Below are 19,842 nucleotides of genomic sequence, written 5' to 3'. Positions count from 1 at the left end.
GATGGGAGACTGAGAGCAGAGGGTCCTGTGAGCTCACACTGCCAGTGAGCCTGCTGAGCCAGGCGGGCAGTGTTCACTAATAGTAAGGATCATTCAAAAAAAAGGTGTTTTTTAGACCAAGTTTATGATGGAGGAAGGTCTCTGTGTGTGTGTGTGTGTGTGTGTGTGTGTAGTTCAAAGGGCAATAGCTGCATAAGGACTTTATAACCACCATGTATTACACTGTCGCCATAATATTTCTTATATCTTTTTGACACTCATGAAATTTGTATTGCACTATAATTCTGCACTCACTTTCAGGTATTTCATTCACTTTGGTGAATTTTATTCACAGAACCTAGAAAGAAAAAGCCATGTGCTCCCAGCTGTTTAAAATGCAACAAGTGTAGACGGATTAAAAACACCTTTTTCATGTGACGTTCCCTCCACATTGTATGTAAGCTGCATATAAAAAAACAGTTTCCACACACAGAAACAGTGAGTGAAAAACAAAATTAGAGAGTTCCCTGAAGTCCTGGCAGCCAGGAAATGGTATTCCTCTGATGTGCTGCCTCCCAAGCTGCCTTTTGATGGAGCCCTGTCTGGAGTGAGAGGTCTTCATACCTGTGAACCTCCAGGCTCTCTTGTAGCTAGACAGGTTGAGCTCTTGATATCATGAATCCTTCTTTCCATCTTGATCCTCTCTACCTTCTTAAAGTAAAATTTTAAATGGTAATAACCCTTGAAAATCTTCACCCTTACAGTGCAAATATATTCACATGCTCTTAAGCTTGTTTGCGATGCAGAGCGTAAACACCAGCTGTTAAAAGCTGTCATCTGAAAGGTGAAAAAAAAGTTTTACAGTGATGTTTGCTCTACAGAAAGAATTCAAGAGGGTACTTTTTGCCTACCACCTTTTAAACAAACTTCTTGGTGCCTCTTAAAATTATTTGAACTATAACTATGAGTAGTATTGCTTAATACATCATACATTAAGGAAAAAGACTTTATGTGAAAACACAGATCCATTTAGATTGTGCTTTCATGCATCAGAAAAATTATTTTAAAAGCTTTTTGAGCCTCTTCTGAGAGTTGACTTGATTCCCAAATCACTTTTCTCAGAAGTGCAATCAAAATCTCTTAAGAACAAGATACAGTCTAATTGGCATACTTAAAAAGCTTAATTGTGACTAGGAGACAGCAATTTATTTTAAGGATATGGTTTCAAAAAAGAATTTCTTTTCTTCAAGAACCATTACAATGGTTAGTTATGTCTTTGAAAACTCCATTAAAATTTTAGCAGTTCAACCTCAAACTTGGGTTTTTGGAAATTGAAATGTTCTGTTGTCCCAGAAGATATAAATTACTAATGTTTAACACAGCAGCTGTAAAAGTCTTTCTTCTTTGTGTATTCTTGAATGTTTCATAGCCATGTTTCAGGACAGAACTCTTGTTCTTGTTTTCCATTAATAACAGCCTGGAGAATAGCACAGCAAACCTCAGTCTTCCAGCTGTCCTAGTGTGTCCATACGCAGTCAGAAGTGCACATTTATGTCTGTGACTGGAGCCATGCACAGAGACCCAGGGTGCTGTTTCTTGCATTTGTTTTTCTGCAAAGTCAGATCTTCCTTCTGCCACAGGAAGCCTCCATCTCAGCTGCCTTCAGTTATACAAAGATCAGGAGTCTTGTCCAGGAGAGCCAAGAGAAGCAGCCGTCTCTCGCCAGGAGGTGGGTGTCAGGGCACTTCCCAGGAGCAACTTGCCATCCTTGCCCTCTCTCATGGGTAGGAGTGGGAGCAGAAACCCACAGGTTTGTGTTTGTGATGCAAGACCCGGGTTGGTCTCATCCAGTGCCCACAGGCTGCAGGTGCTTCATAACTGTACCTGTCCTGCTAAATCATGAAGGGCTGTCATGGTTAAAGATCTATTGGAAGTTATGCCCTAATATTTACAAAAAAAATTAAAGCTGGAGGTGTATTACTGTCAGGCAAAGACTTTTAGTTTGCAAATCCTCTGAAACATTCCTTGTGCATCCCTGTATATGGATGTTCAGTATACTGTCAATGAGTAGGTTACCCCTTAGAATTAGCCTAGACAGTTGCTCAAGGACCTAGAGATGGATGGTTAAAAAAGTTATCTTTTAAAACCAAAAATATGATGACCTCTGTTTCCTCAGTTTCTGTGATTCAGTTATGCTGGGTTTTGTTTTTGATGCAAGTAATTTTCCACAGCATAAATGAAGGGAAGTCTTGTGTGGAATACAGGCACAACCAAGACAAATATATGTGGCAGGTTCCAAGATAAAATGGGCCAGGCTAACACATAAAAAGAAGATTTTAAGTATTTTTTGTCACACTGGAAGGTAGGAAGAAAGAGATTTTGTGAATTATGCACCTCTGAACAGACAACAGCTCACTGGAATAGCTGATAATTTTGAGATGTGGAAAAAGACAAAAATTGACAAATACCATAGAATGAAGGAGATATAGCAAGGTTTGTGAGATTAAATTAGATTTACTATATAAATAGTAAACATCAAAAATCATAATGTGGGAAGGAACACTGAAGATTTCCCACCCAGGCAGATCCATTTTTCCCTTGCATGATTTTCTAACTTTAGGAAAGTCCTTGAATAATCATTTCAATGCTCTGGACTTAGAAGATTTCCTATCCAGCTTAATTTCTCTGTATTCTATTTATCTTTCTTAGCAGCAATTTTTTTCTTCCCTTACTTAAGACTACACACCCCTTTTCAAACAATGGCTGGTTTTTGTAGCCTCTATGGTCCTCCAGTACAAAAATTTCAAAATTCTTTCTCTGTCTCATAAAAATGGCATTTCACTAATTCACAGATGCCTTCTAATGGTAATCCTAAGCAAAATTTCGCTTTAAGTAAAAACAATATTTTGCTTAAAGACCTGCCATCTCAAAGAAGGGGGAGAAAGGAATTTACAGGAGGAATTGAGGCTTTCAATTTATGAAGAACAATTTTAAAGAAGAACATGAAAAGGGTTTAGGCATTTTTCACAATTTGAATAAGAAAAATCATGAAACTTATGAAATTTTGGAGGACATAATAATAAAAAAAAATCCTTTTCAGGATAACCTTATTTTTCAGTTTGCATGTAACTTGAATAGCAGTCAAGCACAAATTGGGAGGAGGAAATAGATGTATCAGATTAGAGACCTTTAAAGATCTTTTTCCTGGATTATAAACCTCTTTCTAGAATTTTCAGTTATAACAATATGTTAAATATATAAGTTACTACTTGAGGACTACATGGCATTTTCTGCAGGCAATTATTTCTCTTAATTGTCACTAAAACAGGAAATATTTGATGTACTATACAAGAGGTGCATTCTGTCCCATAGGTGTCCTGTTTAGTTGCACAAAAAAGCTTTATTTATTCAGTTGCTCTGGTAAACAGGTCTATTATAACCTGCAATAACTGGAAAAAATAATCAAGAGAAGAGAGGTGTCCCACAAAGATTTTCAAGATACCTTCAGAATATATAGGATGAAATTTTGCATGCACACACATACACATAGCCTTCCAAGGGTTTGTGAAAATTTTCCCCTATGATCTTTTCCTACCTTTTGTAAGAATGGAAGAGAAAAAAGAATGCAAGTTCACCAGAGACAGAATAAGATATGCCAGGTATAAGGAGCATATCCCAGGGTGACTTACTGTCCCAGGGAGAAGAGAGGAAGAAACTTTTAAGAAATGCTGGCAAATTATAAATTTCCATAGCATGGAAAAGAAGGTAGAGAAGCATTGGTTTGAGTGAGTGTTCTGTCTTGGACCTATATTAAATCCTTTCATTTTACAGGCTATCAATGACTCATTCAGTAACTGTCTCTTCAGGTAGTAAAGCACACAGCACAATGTACTGGGGGAAACAGGATCCTAGGGACAGGCAGCTGGGTTTTGGATTCTAGCTCTCAAGGGAGGCTAAATAATTTTGTTTCACACCTGAAAGACCCCAAGACAATATCAGACCTTTCAAACTCCAATGATTTGAAGAATTAGGAATCTAGTGGCTGCTGGACCTTGGAATTAAGAGAATTTTGAAAATATCCCATTAAAATATTTTGTGATGATTGTGCTGAGTTTGCTTGTTTTTTTTTTTGGTTTTGGGTTTTTGGTTTTGGTTTTTTTTTTGTATTTTTAGAATAAAATTCAACTAAATTCATGTTAGCAGAGCATTTCAATGACTCCAGTGAGAGCTCCAGCAGCCTGCTCTGGTGAAGATTCAGATGGCCTTTGAAGCAAACTCGGTGCCCTGAAGTGCATTACTGAGCGTGGCCTTCTCAGCACCCTGTGGTCCCGGGGCTGCCTGAGGATGAGCCCTTCAATTCAGCATGTGTGGAAGAAAGAAGGATGTCCTCACTGCCTTCAAGCTAAATCTCAGCTTGTGTTGCCAAACCTTGACAAGAATTGACAGGAGGTGCTTCTTGCTGGGGAGGCTGACATTTGAACTCACAGCTTCTCCTGGAAGTATCAGGTGGGCAGGAATTCTCTCCACCTGGGGCTGTTAAAAGCAGCACCAACTGCAGCACGGTGGATTGTGCTTCATCTTGGCAGGGAGTGAAGGGCATTGACACAGGGATCTGTGACAGCTCTAGTCCTTTGCAATGGAGAAACTGCAACCACATTTTCTTGACTTGCTGGCTTTTTAAAAAACTTGGGCTCTGCCTGAAAAAAAACATATTTTTCTTGTATTTGTATATGTGATTCCATAAATTAGAATAATATGTCTAATTTGGAAGAAATCATCAGTTATAAGATCATTAAAAGCAGGAAAAACAGATATTTTTTCCAGGTCCAGAATATTAATGTAAAAAAAAATTATTAGTATACGAGCAAATGGTAGTTCTATTTTTCAAGTGGTTGAACAAAGTTAGTAGCACTTTGGTAATAAAGCAGTTAATTCACTGCTTTATTATGATAGCTGTTACACGATATTTTAATTCTCACTCAGCAAACTCATTTGTTTGCCTTTTTTTTTTTCTTAAACCACCCAAAAATTCTGTAGTGACCCACTGGAAAAAGCTCTTTCTTTTACTGTGCAATGTAATCTGCTCATGTTTGTATGTCCTTCTGAAACATGTGCACTAAAAATATTTGGAAAGTTCTGTGACTTTTCTTGAAGAACCAGCCCTATTTTGCCCTGAAGTTTATGAACTGGTGGTTCCTCATCATATGTATGATTATGGGAGGTAGTAAGGCCCCTGGTAGGAGGATAAAGCTGGGTATGGTGTGGAGGATACAGATGTACTTCTCACTGCAGGAGATTCTCTCTCTTCTTCTCTCTGGACCCCACCTGCTGTCCACTACCCCACCTGTTTCAAGCTGTGACATGAAGAGCTCTGGGAAGAATTCAGTAGAAAGCTGGTCAGTAAGTAAACTTTGTTTCCATGGAAGAGTAAAGAAAAAAAATTTTAGTGTGGAAAAATGTTTTAATGGAAAAAATGTGATGTTTTGCAGCCGCAACATACAGACAACTTGATTTTGATTTTGAATTTTTAAAGGAAATATGAAACATTTATTATTTGGGAAATATGTTTTACATTCTTTTTAAACAAGAGCAAAACAGAGCATTTGCTTCAACTTTGAAATGAGCAGAAATTTCTAGCTTTGAAAGTTCTATAAACAAGAACACAGAAACTCAGGTATTACTACAAGAGACAGTTCAGGTGTGGGATACAGAGAGGAGCTGAGTACCTTAGGTTAGTCCATTGCTCCAGACTGTATGTGGCAGAAATCATGCCTAGTGGTGGTAGCATTTCATCAGATTTAAGAGGCAGAAACATGTTTTCAAGTCTGGGGATGTCATGGAATTCAATGGCTTATATGGAAAATAAATCCAATAAGTTCCTGAGATGCAGCATCCTGAAAATATATGCAAATAAATTATGAATTTAAATGTATTTGCGTAAGGCATTTTGTTGAATAGGCAGCAGAAGTGCTGCTTTTTCTGGTGAGGTATAAGAACTGACGTAATAAACATTAATTAGTAGGAAAAAGTCTGAAAGCACTTGGCAGTGACCCAGGTCAACAGGCATTGAAGTTATTGGAAAATTTTTTCACTGTGTTCACTAGGCCTACACTGAGTGCTTTTAAAAATCTCCTGTAGTTTGATCTATTAGAGGCAATGTTTATGCATCATCAGTGCAAGCACACAGCACATTGTCAGTGAAAACCTTAATTTAAAGAAAGGGCAATTCAGATTTTCCCATGTCACCCTTTTGGGCTTGATAATTACAATAATTTAAATAATTAGCAAGCTGAGCTTGCTCAAAATTAAATAAAAACAACACCCACTTTTGGTTATGAAAGTGTTCTCTTAAGCTTTTTTTGTTTATTTCTTCACAATTTCACATAATGTTATCAAGTCATATCAAATCAGAAAGCGTAGCAGAAATACTGAAATTCAGTGATTACTATAATATTTTACTGTCTTATAGCTCTTATATACCATATCATAATAATCATATCATACCATATCATATCATGTCAAAAAATATTTCTCATCAAAAAGATAGTCCCTGACTAAAGCATTTTTATGATGGACATTATAAATAAGGCAGAGCTCAGAGTTGAACCAAACAAAATTTTATGTTGACCTCTGTGTTCTTGATTGAAAAAAAAACAAAACCAGGAAAAGTAATATTTATAATTTATTAGAACCAAGAGTAGTGAAAAATGCCTACAAAATTTAAGTTAAACATTTGTAACTTTTTCTTTACATACATATTACTACAGATTGTAAAAACTTTCTAGGGGTTAAAAATTGTTTAAGAGATTATCTAAGGGCTTTGCCACTTCAGCTTTGCTAATAAGTTAATTAGTACTTGAGGTTTTTAAAAGTCCATGATGACAACTCCAGCCAAGCCCTGAAAATAAACTCTATGAAGTAAAACGGAGAATATACAGAGTAAATTAGCCAGGAGATCAAACAGAAAAATAAAAATTTCCAAAGTCTATGGGATGGCCATTTCCTGTACAGTGTCCACACCAATGGGTTATTGTACTTACTCACCTGGAAAGCTCCCTATATTTTTATTTTAAGGACAAATAAACAAGTTGCAAGGAGTTTTCAAAGGAAAAAAAGGAATGACACAATGAACAAAAAGAAAATTGGAAACAGCCTGATTACACAGTAATGGTCAATAACAGCATTTCAACATTTCACAATGCTACTTGAAAAAAAAACCCCGAAGCAAAACAAAAACAAAACAAAACAAAAAATGCCACCAAAAAAAAAAAAAGAAAAAAAGAAAAAAAGATGTCACAGGCCCAGCAAGGAAAAAAGAAGGTGTAAAGAAGAAAAGTGATGTCAGCCTTCTGTTGGAAGGATACAGAGGGTTAATGCTGCTGTCTGAGCCAGGAGGATGCTGCTTGATGTTTAGGTGCTGACAGTACATTTTCTTTTTTCTGGGATTCAGACTTTGCTGCACTGATCATCTGTAATGGGGTGTGGGAACGAAATTGCTCCTGATCTCTGGTGATGTGAATGCTACTAACACAACATTTAAAGGCACTACTCACAAGATAAGGTAATTTTAGAGATGTCTCCTGCAGATACCCAGAAGTGCAATGAAACATTAAATCTTTCCTCACTTCTCAGTGCTTCCCACAGGGGTATCAAAATTTTTTCATAAAGTGATTTAATGAAATCACTTCTCTAGGAAGTCCGTCAGGAAGAGAGTGATTTTTTGTTTTCTAGTTTGTTTGGGTTTTTTGGTAGGTGTTTTTTTGTTATTTTAGAATGGAAAAAACATCAAAATGTTTTCAATAATTTAAAAGCAGGGCATGGACCTCCCTGATGACAATTAAATTAAAATGTTTATTCTCATTTCCTGGACAGAATGACTTTCCCAGATAGCTGCTTTTTTCTTTGCCACACCAGGCCAAACCCACATTTCTTTGATTGCCATACCCAGGCAGCATGTCAGGCCATTCCTTAGATGGCTTTTCCAAAAATCAGTAGTGTCAGGGGATCTAAATTGTGACAATCATGTGTTGTCTGGATTGACACAAAAAGGAGCTTGCATGGGACAGACCCATATCACACCTTGGAACCCTGTGCAAAATAACTGAGGTAACCTTGAGGGAAAGTTTCAGTGTCCTTGAATGCTCACCATTCATACTCTGCCCCTGTGGTCAGAGTAAATAGATGTATAAAAGACTTTCAGCCCCTCTTCCTTGGATCACTCCATTGTGAGGCAGTACTCCTTTACATAATGCCTAGAAATTTTATAATATGCTGACAAATAGGAAATTCAAACAAATTATAGATTAAATAGATTAAATTTGTAACAGTAAACATGGCATAAAATATATTCTAATATCTTTATTAATCCCACTCTGTGAATTTCTGCCAGTGAAATAATATCCAAACAGAATAACTCCTTTCTCTTTTGTGGCTCTTTGCTGCATCTTCCTCTTTAGATGTACAGAAAAAAATCTTAAATTATAACTGGATTTGGTTCAACCAATGTTATTTGCTACTTATTCTTGATTGCTGGTTCTCATCTGACCCCAGATCATGGCCTAGATCCATGAGTCCTGATATTTCAGGGGACCAGTGAAGTAGCTGAAAAAAGAAGGTGGGATCAGAGGAAGAGAAAGCCAAGTTGGAAATGTCCTGCTGTTGTTTTAGCCATGCTCCAGTGGGGAAGACACAGAAATCAGAAGGAGCTCTGCCCAGATCTTTTCTGAGGTTAAAACAGCAGGTTTGGTTATAATTCTCCAACAAGCTGTAAGGGGCTGGTTTGGACTTGGTCCTATTGAAAAAAAACCAAAAAAACCAAACCAGGTTTTGTTCACTCCCTATCTCTGTCACATCCCTGCAAATTGCAACTGCAAACTATTGGTTTTCGATCACTTCTAATTTCACAACTCATAGTAAAATACCCAGTTCTTTCACTTCTTGAACAGGTTTTTTTCCCTGTCCCAATCTCCTTCCCTTGCCAGAGAAAAGTTGAAAAGTTTCCTTGAAAAGTTTCATATTATTATGCGGTGTTTGACATAATAGCAATAGATTTTCCTGCTGTGTATTGCAGTACTGGAAAACATTTAAACATTATCCACAAAGCTGAACCTTTTTATAATCAGCCCTTCAGTTCTCTTTAGAACTCAAAATAATTCCTGAATTGAGCCAGCTAATATCCTCCTGTTTAAGTGTTTCTGAAAGCACTTCAGTTGTGTGCACACCAAGGTTTCTTCCAGGCTTTCCTTTTCTATCCCTGTCATTCAATGTTCCAGTCCAATGGTTTTTCCATTTCTATTTCCAGTGAGCTCATTTTAAAGTTCCAAGTCACTTCTTACATTTATATTCTTTATTAATTTCTTTCATTTCCATTTCTTTCTTTCTTTTCTTTTTTTTTTTTTTTAATGTCATTATTCATATTATCATTGCCACTATGTTTCAATTTGCAATCTACATCCAAGTTTTTTTTTACTCTGTGGATCTGGAAGGTCTAAGAAGTGTACTTTGATTTTTGTAACCAATTTGCTACCTTTTTTTCTTCTTCTTCAAAATAGAGTATTTTCTCTCCTTTTTTTTTTTTTTAATTAAAAAAATAAAGAATTCCCAAACATAAAGTTGCTTAGAAAAGCAAGTCTGTTGACTTATTTTTCTATATTAAATTTTTAAACTAAACTTCATCCATAGATGAAATATGAGGTGTGTAAAGCCCATATTTTCTTACATGACAGTTTCCTAACTCAGCTTGAAATCAAAAGTAATTTTTGAATGAATTCCTTTGCTATTTAGGGTGCATCCTGAATGAATATAGATCTGTAACTCTAATAAATTAGTATTCAGGTTTCATTCCCAGACCAATTGGAAAGGACAATTATAGCTTTCCTAGGAGAACAGGGGAAAATGGCAGCTATATTACAGTCAGTTTGCAGTCTGCTTTTCCATGAGATATCCTGAAGGCACAACAAATGTTTCAAACACTAAAGACCCACGGCATTAACTGCTCTGAGAGTCAATTCTAACAATTAGGATTTAGCTCATAAAAAAATGTTAAGCAAAGGCAGAAGGCTGAGTCAAGCACTGAAGAGGGAGTGCTGGGAGAGCATTTCAAAGTGAGAGGATGTCAAGGGAGGAGGACAGATAGGAGCATGATGGATTGCCCACAAGTGATAATAAATCATATGTGCATGTTGCATCTGCAAGAATAGGCTAATGGTTGTACTTGTTTCAAAACCCAAAGGCCAGAGCAAATCTTGCCTCAGGATTTACTTTATTAGGTGTATCTATGCCCAAGTTTAGAAATTAAGTAGTATTGTTTTTCTTCTAGGTCATGAAAATAGCCCTATGCTAAATGTAATGAGATACCTTGCTGCTTCCAGAAACTCTTGAGTTAAGAAGATTGAGCCTGGTGGAAGAGCTGAAGTGCTTCAAATCAGAAAAAAAAGTTCTGCATTGTGCTGACAATGCAAGATCACACCTCTTGAAGTCTTACTTGTTTATGGACAAGGATTTCCCTCCTGGAAACAGTTAGATGATCAGGTTTAAAAACACGTAGCATGGGAGTTCCAGGAGTTATCTGCTACGAATATATTATCCACTGTATTTAACTTGTTTGTTTGTGAATGGACCATGAAGCATACAAAGATACTTGCTATTCAGAACTGTTCACAAAATAATGAGTAAATCACTGAATATAACTCTTATATCTATGAACATTTCACTGCAGACTGTCTGTTTGTAACATGTGGTTGGTCACTTGAAACACAAGTCCTTGTTCAGCTTCTTCAGATGAGAGAAATCTTTCTGTTGTAATACAAGTAATAAAAAGCCAAAGTTCTGCCTCAGAGGGTACTCTGCATGTTTAAAATCAGTAGTTATTTACTGTTCTGAGCATTAAGTCCATTAGTTGCACGTCCTTAAAAAAAATATTACGATGATGACAATGGTGATGATAATAACAGCAATGATAATATGCTTCTTGTGTTTTGCCAAAAAGGTGTATAGTCTCAGCACAAAGTTAACTCTAGTCTTCAGGCCTCTACTGCTGAGGGGCAGTATTATTTGTAATTTCTACGCTGCAGTGCTAAAGAAGGTAGGGTGGATTAATTTCTTCACAGGAGCAATAGTTTGGGCCCATTTTGTCCTTCTTCTGGCACCTTTCTCCTCTGGGCTCCAGCCCTAGGGGCTCACCACTCCACATGGCTGGCAGAGGGAGGAGACCATTCCACAGCAATACTTCCATGCTTACTGCATGTCCCTGCTTAACCGTGGAGTCCACAGGATGTCAACGGGGGGAGACCCACAGAGCTCCTGAAAATGGGATTGGTGATGGGAAGGGATGCTCTTCCTGCTTGCAAAGGTTGATAACCTTTAGCTGGTGGAAGAACTTGGTAGAGTAATACATCACTGAAGGTAGTCATCAGACTAGACATAACACATGGATAATATGTTTTTTATAGTCATAAAATCAATCCTCAAAAAGATGCAGTTCTACTGCAAATATTTATGTAAAGTGCTCACTGTTCATTTTGTGTGCTGTTTATGTTCCTCTGTTTCTTATGTCACTCACTGAAATTTCCCCTGAGACAGAGATGCTTTTTTTTTTCTTCCAGGATGAATTTGTACAAATGTTTGAATGCAGAATGGAGGTTAGGCTTGGAGTTTTTTGTTTGTTAATTTGTTTGTTTTGGTTTCTTTGGGAGTTTTTTTTGATGGGGAGTGGGAGGGAAGTCTTCCGGGGGGAGAAGTCTGATCTACAGTGTGGATTTTGCTTTATAGTTGAGAATCACCTCATATTCACAGCCCTGTGAGAAGAAGGTTGCTGTCCTACATGAGGCCAGCAGCTGCTGGTTCAGCAGGCAGAGGTCCACTGAGGTACCTGCAGGAATGCTGCAGGAACTGAGACCTTTGCTGCCCCATGACAGGGGTTGCAGAATCAGTACCAGGGCCACTGTGTCGGATGCATGATACTTATGGCTGAGGATACTCAGGATATCTAGGAAGGAAGGGTCACCCTTTGAATCAGTCCCTTCTCTCTCATCTCCTGAAATAAGACACAGAAATGAGGAAGTATGTTCCCTGTGTGTAAAATCCAATTTTATTAAATTGCTGTATTTCTGTAATTTTTCGCCATGTCATGTGATAATAACTAAGTAATGCCGTACACATTTTTTATGAAAATGCATCAACCATTCCTAAGAAGGGAAGAGAGTCAGGAGTTCCCAGAACCTTTTTTGAGTGGCTGATCTGTGAGGTTGCAACACCCAGTTGCATGCTACTTTACATTTTAGAGCATCAGGCAGATTGTGGTTTATAGTGGTCAGCAATACCCTGGTAGTTTTCTGAAGTTGTTACATACTTACACACATTTGTAGGATTAAAAAGCAGCTAAAATGGAGAAGCAGTCCCACAGATAATATCTGTTATGCAGACTGGAGTCCTGCCTACATGGATGATTTAGTAAGGAAAGTGTTTGGTTTTTTCCTATCAGTACCTATTCAGGTGTTAGTGAAGACTTCGGAGTAACTCCTCAGCATTTTCTGCTGGCTGAGCTTTCGGGCTGACACAGCCTGTGTACTACAGAATGCAATTTTATGCAAGAATATCTATGTTAAAATATGATTCTAGAACAAAAGTGGATATACAGATGAGAAAGCTCACCCAGCACAGATTTCTCATCTACAGTTTTTTCCTTCTTTTCTGTTTTTTTTTTTTCCCCACATAGGAAGTCATCAGAGTTATATTTTTCCTGATTAACACATTTCTTCATCAACTATAATTGCAACCATTAAATTAGATTGCCTCCTGTTAATCTTCCACTGCTTCAATCCTATTATGCAGAAAAATAATGTAAACTGTCAGAGTGAGAGGATGCAAGTGCCAATCTTGAGAGTGGAGAAAAATATTGTTTTAAGAAAAAGTCTTTCCATCATAGTGGATTTTAAAGCAATACAGAGATTGCATTTTCTTAAACCACAAGAAATATGCATAAGAAATGGAAATCCTTTCATTAACAGGAGGAAATAAACATCATATCAAAGCTGATGGCATTCTTGCATGCATCATTTGTATAGCTCATCAGATAGCTTAGAATAAAAGGTACCCTCAGGCAAGGAGTCGAAGAAGCAAATAGTCTTAATTTATATCTCAATATAAACTTTATAAGCCTACATAAAAAAGTAGGTACTGAAACATTAAGTCCCAACAGTCTAGCCAGTCTGATTAATGTCTCTTTGAACAGAACTTACATTAAGACAGAGACAGCTGGGTTTAAAACACAAAGTCTGGCACAGCTGCCAGGCTTGGCACATAATGGAGGTGGAAGACTTCTTTTAGAGCTAACTTATGTTAAAGTACCATATTAATCTTTCAGGGAGTTTCAAGGATCTCATGATCTGAAAAAACTTACTTGCTTTTGCAGTACTGAAACATTCTATACATTCACCTCTGATTCTTTGTAGACTTTATCAAAGATTGATTAGAGCTTCAGCATGTTCAGAAAAATACTGCATTTTAAAATGTTAAAATAAATTATAAAGTGTCCCTAGTTTTCTAGTGTATAGATAAAACCTATGACCCCTGAACTTAATAATTAATCCTCAGTGCCATAGTAGTCCATGGTCAATGAATTATTTTTTGACATTTGATATAGTAAAGGAAAAAAAGCTTATTACCAGAATAAGTGAAATTACATTAGCTTTGAAGTAAAGAGTAAGATATTAATATTTATCAAAATCTGTTTGTTTATTACCTAGTTTCTAGGATGGCTTAGGAACATTGTCATCGGTAGATCTTAAGAATTGGTTGTTCATTCAGACAGAAAACATGTGACTAGAATACCAAAAGAAAAAGAAAAAGTAAATTAAAATTAGACAGAGTACTTCCATAAATCCCCAGCTCATACATTTTCATTCCAAGGTTTCTCCATCAGTTTTATATGGGATGATTTTTTTCCTCCCATAGGTTATCATAAAGGTATTCTCAGAATTCTTTCAGACTCCCATTTGTAACTATTAATATCACAGCAGGTATTTTCCCTGCAACAGCAAAACTTCTCAGTATATTTTTTTCAGGCTTATTTAGGCTATTGCAGCCTTTGCAGTCCTCCTTTCCTTGGTGCAGTAACTTGGCCGTTCTCCAGCTGTGGCCTGCAGGGATTAGTTGATGTCCGCTGCCAGGACAATTATTTCTGTTTTCAAAGCAGTGGAAAGAAGCTTAAATGTGCAGTTTGTTTTTTTGATCTTACTTTTCTGCATATCTGATTTCAGTAGTAACCCTCAGCACATTCTGCTCCTGAGAGCAGTGAGCAACATTAACTCAGTGCTCCTGTTTAGGAGAGGTGCACTCAGGAGTGGGGATGTTTCAGAGGAGGAGGCTCCTGGGTCGTGGGTAGGGATGCCAGGTCTGCAGCTCTGCTGTTGCAGGCCAACCTTGGCCAGCCAAGGACTTGGGGAGCATTTGGAGGGGGGCTGAGGGCATGCCTGTGGTCTGCAGTGCGGTGCTGTGGTCACACATCTCCGGCTGGTTGTGTACAAAACTTCCATGATGTAAAATATAACTGACAGTACTTGGAAAAGAGAGTCATTGTGCTGCCAGTGGAGCAGGAATGACTTTAACAGCTGAGGATGACAAGTAATGGAGGGCTCACTATTGCAGAATGGTTTATATCAGCAGGGAGGCATGCCTTCAAAGGTAAGGGGAACAGAAAACCAGAAAATGGGAAAGGCAACAAGGAAGAATTGTTGGATGACAAGAAAAGAGGAAAGAAAAGCAACATAGAAATGCAAATCAGATAGGAAAGTGCTCATGGGGAAGAAAGGATGGAAAGAATTTGGAGAAGATTCACAAAGATGCTGAAGGAAACTAAAGCAAAATTAAGCGAAGTAATCCAGAGAACAAGAAAGTGTGAAAGATTCAAAGTAGATTTGAGCAGTCACTGAAAAGACATGCAAGGAAACTGACTGCCTGTGCTCCTGCAGGGGTGGGTGATAAGGGGGGGCCAACCCATTTGGGGTCAGGACCCAGCAAACCCATGGATCAGACACAACAGCAGAATCCTTGTGTTCTTCCAGGCACTGCTTGGACCTCAATCCTTCCAACCTAAACTGACATAGTGAAGGGCAGAGGTACTGGTTCAAGTACATGAATGAGTCAGGCCCAGCTGAGTTCCTCCCATTTGTGAATGTGATCTGTCACAAGAAGGAAAGGCCTGCTGGTACCAGTGGGGTGAAACATCACTGAGGTCTGAGGAGATCTCCCACTCCTTCCAGTGCTGGTCTCAGACCACTTGCTTTTTACACTGAATTTTCAGTGGACAAGGCATTTTTTTTAAGGAGTTCCCATTCTGTGTCTTTGTCTCTCAGTCTGTCATATCTAGTTCTAAACTACTATTTCAGATTCTAAGCAAAAGGTGCATTCTTAATTCTCTGAAATATTTTCTCAAGTAGTTTATGTGCATGTTTGTATGTGGAGTCTGTAGCCTGATAAAATTAAAATTGTATCATAATTTTAATGGTAAAAGTATTATATATTTGCAATCTAAATACAGAGCAGTTTAACGAGAATTGAAAAGCTGTTAGTGTATCATAGAGTGAAACATTATAGGTAATCACCATTTGCTCATTTCTCATTTCTCATTACTGTCTAAAAAATACAATGACAATTGCTTGTATAACAGTCTCAAAAACTTTTTGCTCAAAGGAGTTGTCTGTTCAGATTTGAATGAGCTAGATGATGAGAGAGCCTTCTGTCTCTCATCCCCAAACCTTTACATTCGATCATCTCTACAAACCATGGAAATTCTTCTGGTGGACAGAGAGCTCTTCAACATGTCCTCAGGTGCTTTCTGAGATGAGATGGAGATGAAAAGTAGAAGAGCATCTGTGTACTGGGTGATAAGAATAAAAAAACTGGGACACTGTGATTTACAGAATATCCAAGATATACATGAAGTAATTCTTCTTTGTTTCTCTAAAAGAAATGGAGCTTTACACGAGGCAGTTTTGGGTTCTTAAATGTGGCTGGTCAGAATGAGGTGCAAGTGCAGTGAGACTGCCACAAGATTAAACAACTGAGCAGAACAGAAATTTTCCAAAATATGGATAACTGCATACAATTTGTTGTTTTGCATTAGCTTTCAAATGTTTTGAACATCATCTTCACGGTCACAGAATTTATGAGAGAACTGCTATATTCTGGAGAATTATTTCAGGTAACTTTAAGATGGCAACTCAGTTATTTCTGTACTTGTTACATCTGTAGTAATGACCTCACTGTTTAAGCCCAGCCTGTTTTGGGGGGAGAACAAAGACCTGGCTCCCAGTGGCCTTACTTCTTGTTGGGAAAGAGACAGCTGGTCCTGAAGCTATTCAGGTCTACATGTTAAAGCCTGAAATGGGGATTCCCTTTGAAGCATTGCTTTACACTGATAAATCAATGTGAATGTAGGGAAGAGAATAATTTTATCAATAAAAGGAGAAAGGTCCCAGCTGAGGCCATGCTAGGACCTATTTGCTACTGATGGAAGTTGAAAAGCAGAGTGAAATGTCCCACCAATGCCTGCCAGCGGACTGTGCCAAACCCCTGCTAGGAATGAGCCTGCACACCCCAGCAGCACATCCTGCTCCCTACTTGCTAAAGAAGTGCCAACAGGTTTCAAAATAATGACACTGGTGTTGAGTGGACTGCAGCATGTTTTTCTTTTCCATCATCACCCACAAGGGGAGGACTAATGAGGCTGTTGCTTCTGTTGGCAGTATTAGACTTTGCACTGTTCTTGGGACACATACAGAAAGGGCTTCCATGGAGCTTCATCCCTCTCTCTGCTCCCAAAGAAAAACTGCAAGGTGGTCTTGAACCTCAGCATCTTCTATTTTATTATTAGGCATGAAAGTACAAGAAATAAGCCACACAGTACAAAGTATTTTTGTGGTGTAAATGCATGTTTAAAAAAACCAAAAGACCAAAAAAACTGAATTCTTTCTATTCTTGTTGAGGTTTTAGCCATGGAAAGGAAAGGACTGAAAAGAAGCACTGACAAACCACTCATTGCAGAACTGGAACTGCTCAGAAAATTTGTACATGTAGCTATTTTAAAACTACCAGCAGAGTGATGACATCTTGGAACGAATGCCTCGGGAGTTAGAAAGCATAGAGTAAATTAATTTCAGATGGATGACAGACATATTTTTTAGAAAAGCTTAAGTGAGTTAGAAATCTAAATCTTCCTCTCAGACATGACTAAAGGCACTCAGAGAGACAGTTTCTTTCAAAGTGTGGCTTGATAGCCTGAATCACAGACACCCTTTGAAAACTGTTTAAATGCAAGACAGTTCTCTTTGTTGAGTAGAAATGTGAGAAATTGAGATAGCCTTACATGAGGAAGTTTTTAAGGAGCTTTCCTGAGTATTGTTGAGATGAGACTTCAAGAAAATAGAGTTCTTGGAAATCTCAAGACTTGGCTAAAGTGTCTCAGGCTGCTTACTGACATGTCTGTTGTTCATTTTCCCGGATGAGCAGTAGAGATAACAGGAACAGATGAAAATATGAGAGTCGTTAACCAAAGTAGACTCTGTTTAGGTTTCACAACTATGCAATAAGGAAATTTCCCCAGAAATGAAAGCAAAACCTACACATGTATAGCAATTTATCCTATAATGTTCTTAAAAAAAGGGACATTCATAAACTGTAAGTGTATCTCTCTTGCTAAAACATTTGGGGACATCTTGCAACAGTCAGGAGCATTTAGAAGGAAATTCTTCCAGTAGGAAGTGCTGTGTGCCCTCTGGTTTCCCATCTGTTCCTGTGCTCTTTGGTCTCTGATCTTTGCAATGGAGAACAAACAGGTTTTAGTTCAGTTAATTTAGTTACTAAAGAATGAGTTATTCTGCAGGTTCCAGAGATAATGATATATTTTCATATTTTACAGGCTAAGAACATTTATTCACAGATTGCAAACTCTGTTACCCCTCAGTTTGCCAATACCTTATGTCCCAAATCTATAGATTTTGTGGCAACCTTGTGCTACAAATTTGGGATAAGGATTGCTCTGATCCCAACATCACAGGCACACAGTCTGAACAATGTTAGAATTAGTTATCAGTAATGTACAAATCTTGATGTGCTTCACAAAAGCAAATTAAAATTAACTTTTCTTTATGAACTTGTATTCTCTATACAGAGTAGAATTTTGCTTTTCATGTAGTTACACCTACCACACTATGTTAGAATCTCTGTTGGAAAATGAGTCTTTGACATTAATTTGAGAATTTTTGTGTAAGGATTAGAACAACACAACACAAGGAACAACCACATTTCAAATTTTATGCAGTCAGTAATTCCAGTAAACTTTGTCTTGTATGCTTGATTCAACACTCCAGGAGGATTTTTTTGCAGTATTTTTTGAATACCTATACGCTTTTTGTGAGCATCAGGGTCCTGATCCAGCTGCTATCAAGATATGAAAAGGTATGATATTAAAATACATAGAAGGAAAATGTTATCAGAATCTTTACAAGTAGTTCCTAAACTTTGGTCTCTAGTCAGTATTAATAAGTTTTTTCTCAGTATTTTGATAGGACTTGAAAAGGTTATTTTCAGGAAGCCGTGTTCTGCCAGGAAAATTATAAGACTATTTTACATAAACAAGCATGAATAATCTGGTCACACCAAACAAAGAATATAGAAAAATAAGCTTCATTGATTTTAAGGCGGACATTTTCAATAAACCCAGCCACCCACAGATGTATTTAATCACCTTAGTAAAGAGGATTTGATTTTCTATGGCAACCGAACATCTGTCACATCCAGTAATTTCCAAAATACTATGAATGTTTTGTTCCAAAATGGATGTCCACAGTGACCTTTGAGTGAATATTTGATGTTCCATCTGGTCCAGGTGTGTGCTCCTGCTACTGCATTTCTAAGAGATTTCTATTTCCATCCAGATTTTTTAAAGAAAAATTTGTAAGCAATGGCTTTTACTTTTGAGTGCTCAGGCCCCATCAGCCTCACTGAGCTTAAGATACATTTAGGATAGAGCGTATATGCTCTGCTGGATATGACTGCTTTCTCAGTCAGAATGTATGTTAATAAAAGTAACATTTTACATTTTTTTTGCAAAGACCTGTCTGATTTTTTCTCTTCTGAGCCTGTGAAATGCAGAATACCCTGGCTTTCTGTAGCATTTTGCATAACAGCCTGAGTCTCCTTAGTGGACTATGTGGTTTGAATTAGATGATTGTCTCATTCAGACATACCCTGGCTGCAGCTGCTTGCTCCTGAAATAGATTTCAATACAGCAGAGTAGCTCCAAATGAATGTGATCTGCAGGTCAGCTCTGTCAGCCTGAGGGATGCTTCCATAGGGAAGTTATTCCTGTGGCTGGAAGCAGTGATGTGTGAGAGCCCCAGGGAGGCTTCTGGAGCTATGTCTTCCCCTGTGGATGAAGCTAGGTTAGCAATAATCATGGCTCCTCACCATGTCTAAAACATACATGCCATACCTTTGTTTAAATGCATGTTTAAATGTCTTTATCAGATTCTGTCAGAGAGTGATGATCAGTCCTGGAAATTTTAGATTAATAAATCAAATTTGATTTGATGAGCTAATTTGAATTTTGATGATGAATACATTGATGGCATCAAATAACAATGGAAAAGAGCAGAAGGAGCGAGCTTCTGAATAGTAATATCTTAGAAAATGCAGATGTGATACAGAAATGAAAGCTGTTACATGGCTTTCCTCACTAGCAGGGCTTATTACAGGCTTTAATAATTTTATTTTCCTAAAGTTTCTGTTTTCATGTGCAGTTGATTAGTTGAGGGAAAAAAAAAACTGCATTTATCTAATTTTCAAGTCTGGTATTTGATTTTA

General features: G+C 37.7%; 1 long non-coding RNA gene across 1 annotated transcript; it reads left to right on the top strand.

Moving 5' to 3' along the window:
- Positions 1–1,461: 1,461 nt before the first annotated feature.
- LOC132325785 (uncharacterized) lies at positions 1,462–11,332 on the top strand. Its single transcript, XR_009486018.1, has 6 exons — positions 1,462–1,708; positions 4,183–4,485; positions 5,272–5,375; positions 7,430–7,540; positions 8,530–8,706; positions 10,298–11,332. It is a non-coding gene; the product is annotated as an uncharacterized LOC132325785 (long non-coding RNA).
- Positions 11,333–19,842: the final 8,510 nt, after the last annotated feature.

The sequence above is a fragment of the Haemorhous mexicanus genome, chromosome 3 (genome assembly GCF_027477595.1).
Source record: "Haemorhous mexicanus isolate bHaeMex1 chromosome 3, bHaeMex1.pri, whole genome shotgun sequence".
Lineage (NCBI taxonomy): Eukaryota > Metazoa > Chordata > Aves > Passeriformes > Fringillidae > Haemorhous > Haemorhous mexicanus.
This window is presented reverse-complemented; position numbering and strand designations above follow the sequence as displayed.